Source organism: Otolemur garnettii, unplaced genomic scaffold (assembly GCF_000181295.1).
Source record: "Otolemur garnettii isolate 467f Iridium unplaced genomic scaffold, OtoGar3 scaffold00300, whole genome shotgun sequence".
Taxonomy (NCBI): domain Eukaryota; kingdom Metazoa; phylum Chordata; class Mammalia; order Primates; family Galagidae; genus Otolemur; species Otolemur garnettii.
This window is the reverse complement of record NW_003852695.1, coordinates 255,673-260,869: the sequence shown is the minus strand read 5'-3', so window position 1 is coordinate 260,869 and position 5,197 is coordinate 255,673. Positions and strand designations below refer to the sequence as shown.

Genomic DNA, 5,197 nt, shown 5'->3' with positions numbered 1-5,197 from the left:
CTTTTCTCACTCTTTCCTTCCTACAATTTATGTAGGACTTTTAAGTGATTTCAGGTGGTGGCTGGTGACCATTACTGTATTAATGAACTTGTTTTCCAACTGTCGACCACTCTATTCTCATGGACTAAGACAATCATCTATCCAGACTCCACTGTGGCTGTTGAAAACTGAAGGTCAAATGCCCTAATCTGGTAATATAACAAAAAAAGTTATTTTTATTTCTACAGTGTGCAGTTACTTTTAAATTAATTTTTATACAACCTTTTTTTCCCTTTGAGACAGAGTCTCACTCTGTCACCCTTGGTAGAGTGCTTTGGCATCACAGCTCACAGCAACCTCTAACTCTTGGGCTTAACCAATTCTCTTGCCTCAGCCTCCCAAGTAGCTGGACCACAGGCACCCACCACAACACCTGGCTATTTTTTGAGATGAGGTCTCGTTCTTGCTCAGGCTGGTCTGAAAGCTGTGAACTCAGGGCAATCCACCTGCCTTGGCCTCCCAGATTATAGATGCAAGCCACCGTGCCTGGCTATACCAGCTTTTTGAGGTATAATTTACATATTATAAAATGTTATCTTTCTGAGCGTACCATTCATTTTTTGTGTATTTACAGAGCTGTGAAAACATTCTACTATCTACTTTTAGAACACTTTCATCACCATAAAGAAGCCTCTCCACATCTGTCCCCTACCCCAGCCTTAGGCAATAACTAATCTACTTTTTGTCCTTATGGATTTGCCTACTTTGGATATTCCAGATCAGTAAATCATACGGTAGTGCTCTAGTGTGGCTGACTTTTTTCACTTAGCATAATATTTTCTAGCTGCGCCTATGTTTTAGCATGTATTCATACTTAATTTTTTTTTCTATGTGGAATTATATTCCACTGCATGGATATATACCCCATTAAAACTGTTTCATAGACATTGGGTAGTTTCTTCTTTTTGTCTATTGGGAATAATGCTTCTGTGAACTTTTCATGTACAAAATTTTTTAAAAACTTTTTTAGTACACAGTAAAGAATACAACAATACCTGAATCATACTTTAAAGATTCACAGGTTGACAGACCATATCATGTACAAATTTTTCTGCACTTTTTTTTTTTTTTGAGACAGAGTCTCACTCTGTCACCCTGGGTAGGGTGCAATGGCATCATAGCTCACAGCAACCTCAAATTCTTGGACTTGAGCATCCTCTTGCCTCCGCCTCTTGAGTAGCTGAGATTACAGGTGCCCACCACAATGCCAGGAGAGTTTTTGTATTTTTCAGGCTGATCAGCAATTCCTGAGCTCAAGGAATCTACCTGTTTTAGCCTCCCACAGTGCTAGGATTACAAGCATGAGCCACTATACCTGACCCTGCACTTATCTTTTAATGCTCATTCTGAGCTCTAAGTATGCAAAACCAAACATGTCCAACGCCTTACAAGTGGAGGTTTAGGGGGCAGCTGTTAGTGTGGACCAAATACTTACTATCCTTTAGTGATATTAGATCTAGCTAACAGCTTTATTGGATTATCAGTGACATATAAAAGCTATATATACTGTGTATATAAAGTGTACTTTATGTTTTGAATACTCATATTTTGTAAAATAATTACCATCATTCACCTAATTAACATATATCACTCCCACTCAGTGTTTGCATGTGTGAAGAAAATGTATTTTAAAATTGGCTCAGTGCCTGTGGCTCAGGTTTGAATCCAACCCGGGCCCGCCAAAAACAACAATGATGGCTGCAACCAAAAAAAAAAAATGGCCAGGTGTTGTGGCGGGCGCCTGTGATCCCAGCTACGTGGGAGGCTGAGGCAGTAGACTTGCTAGAGCCCAGGAGTTGGGGGTTACTGTGAGCTGTGATGCCACAGCACTTTACCCAGGGGGGACAGCTTGAGGCTCTGTCTCCAAAAAAAAAAGGAAATAAAATCTACCCTCAGCTAGGCGCCTGTGGCTCAAGTGGCTAAGGTAAGGTGACCAAATTTTAACATTGGTAAAGTGGGACACATTGACAGGTGGGGGGAGGGAACTGGGCGGGGCCTGACAACAATGCAAACTTTGATAAGCAGTTCTCAATAATCACTTCTCAACAATTATTTATTATTACAGTTTAACATTATAAAATTAACAAAAATAATATAAAACTCATATCCTGGCGAAATAACCACATGGCAGCCAAAAACCGTATATTCCCTTCTTGTTCTCCTGCCCGTTTGTGCATCCTTTCCAAAAATCAGGACTTTTTTAAAACGCTGAGGGATGCGGGACAAATTGTTAAAAATCAGGGCTGTCCCGCCAAAAGCGGGATGTCTGGTCCCCTTAGGCTAAGGCACCAGCGACATACACCTAAGGTGGAGGGTTTGAATCCAGCCCAGGCCCGCCAAACTATGACAGCTGCAACCAAAAAATAGCCGGGCGCCTGTGGTCCCAGCTACTTGGGAGGCTGAGGCAAGAGACTCGCTTGAGCCCAGGAGTTGGAAGTTGCTGTGAGCTATGATGCCGTGGCACTCTACCCAGGGGGACAGTTTGAGGCTCTGTCTCAAAAAACAAAAAAAATTATAATTTAATTTTCCTCCAAATATTACAAAAATAAAAATCATTAAGGTTTTTAATCCCAGAGTGCTAGGATTATAGGTGTGAGCCACCATACCTGGCCAGTAATAGATTGTTTTGAAGGAAATACTAGCATACATGAATGCATTTTTTCGGCAAAAATTAACAGAAATGGTGACTGGGGCCTGCAGTCAGCTTGTGACTGTCCAGAATTACAAGGCTGTCTGCAGAGATCTGAAAAATGGCAGCAAATGAAAAGTGTTGGCATCTTTAGCTGGGCTTTCTTGGTGGTGGAGTATGTAGATATTGCTTTTACCTGAAACCCCCTGCAAGAGCCATTTAAAAATGCTTGGACCTAGGGCGGTGCCTGTGGCTCAAGGAGTAGGGTGCCAGACCGGCCAAAAACTGCAAAAAAAAAAAATGCTTGAAACTACATCAGAAAGGTCCAGATTGCAACGTGGGAAACTCTCATAGTTCATGAAGTCTTTTATTTCTTGTTCTGTTTACCTGGATTTTTATTTCAATTTATTCCTTACATGAAGAAGTATAAAATTCAGAAAGATAAACCAGAAGCATTGGAAAACCAACAGAAGTGCTTTAAAGTACTTCTCTTTATTCACTTTTGTATCCAGCTGCCTTTGATTTCTGGAACCTATTATTTTACAGAGTATTTCTTTTCTTTTCTTTTCTTTTTTTTTTTTTAGACAGAGCCTCAAGCTGTCACCCTGGGTAGCGTACAGTAGCATCACAGCTCACAGCAACCTCCAACTCCTAGACTCAAGCGAGTCTCCTGCCTCAGCCTCCCAAGTAGCTGGGACCACAGCCGCCTGCCACAATGCCCGGCTATTTTTTGGTTGGGGCCATCATTGTTGTTTGGCGGCCCTGGCTGGATTCAAACCCACCACCTTAGGTGTATGTGGCTGGCGCCTTAGCCACTTGAGCTACAAGCGCCAAGCCAGAGTATTTCAATATTCCTTATGATTGGGAAAGAATGACAAGATGGTGTATGCTTTTGGCAAGATGCTTTGGCTGTGCCATCATTGAGGATACTTGGCACTATTTTGTACACAGACTCTTGCACCACAAAAGAATACAGAAGTATATTCGTAAAGTTCGTCATGAGTTTCAGGCTCCATTTCAGGAAGCTGAATATGCACACCTTTGGAAATCCTGAATCTTGGAACTGGATCTGTCCTGGGAATCGTGCTTTTGTGTGATTACGTGATTCTTCTCTAAGCATGGGTGACGATTCATTTGATACAGACCATTGATGTCCATAGCGGTTATGATATTCCTGTCAACCCTTTATATTTCATCCCTTTCTATGCAGGCTCTCGGCACCATGATTTCTACATGAACTTCCTCCGTAACTATGCATCAACATTCACCTGGTAGGACAGAATTTTTGGAACAGATTCACAGTTTCATGTCTATTATGAAAAGATGAAGAAGTGTGAGAAAAAGACTGAATAGATTATCTCATGTAAATCTTCCGGGAAAAAAAACATTTTCCCGAAATGAAGCTGGTAGCTAACATTGCGCCTGGGCAGCAGAAACACGCATGCATCACGGCTACTAACAGTAAGTGATGCAAAGAACATTAACAACCTGGAATTAATTTCCTATGGGGAACTTTTTCTACTTTACAGACAAGTTCTGTATTTGTAGAAATAAATATATATTTAAGTAGTGTTTTCATGAAGATTTAAAGGCCATGTTACTAAGCTTACAAAAAAGGTTTTAAATAATGGAAAAAGTATTCTGTGTTTTTCCCCCAGTAATATCATAGAATGAAAGTTGACATTAGGCTTTAAATCTTTTAGATATATACTGGTAATTTTGGCATTGTACTTAACTTTATTTTTACGAATTTGCCTAAAGATCAAAATATCATAGGACAAACCATATCGGCTGATGCAGTGACTAGAGCTGCCAAATCAGGAATAGCCAGCACCAGAAACTTCCACGCTTGTCTGGAGACGACCATTTGGGGTGATTCTATCCTTCTTTGAAGAAACCTTTTTGACTGCTTTCAGCATAAAGCATTTCTTAACTGTAACAACAACAACAGCAAAAACAGCTGGGTGTTGTGGCAGGTGCCTGTAGTCCCAGCTTCTCGGGAGGCTCAGCCAAGAGACTTGCCTAAGCCCAAGAGCTGGAGGTTGCTGTGAGCTGTGATGCGACAGCACTCTACTAAGGGTGATAAAATGACTCTAAAAAATAAATAAACAAAATAAAGCATTTCTTAATTAATGACAGTGGAATATTTTAGTCTGGAGGTTTTTCCAAGTTACTTGAATTTAAAAAAAAAAAAATCAAGGAGCTTTATCTCTGCTATTTACTCTTTCGTTTTTGTATATCAAGTTTGCATTTACTTAAATCTGTATCTTGAAACTCTGTGAACTGACTTGGTGTATTTGCACTTTGAGCTATTGAAATAAATGTGATTTTTGTCGGAAAAAAATTAACAGAATTAACTGGACAACAGCATAGGAAAAATATGTTAGCAAATTTTTAAGAGTTTGAAAGAGAGCTGGGAAATATGACTTAGGGAAAAGGCAATTTATGGAATGGAAGAAAATATTTCAAAACATACATCTGATAAAGAGTTCATATTACAGCTCGGCACCTGTGGCTCAAGTGGCTAAG

General features: G+C 40.1%; 1 pseudogene; it reads left to right on the top strand.

The window, feature by feature from the left end:
* The first annotated feature begins 2,799 nt into the window (after positions 1 to 2,799).
* On the top strand, positions 2,800 to 4,036 carry LOC100945238 (annotated as a pseudogene).
* Positions 4,037 to 5,197: the final 1,161 nt, after the last annotated feature.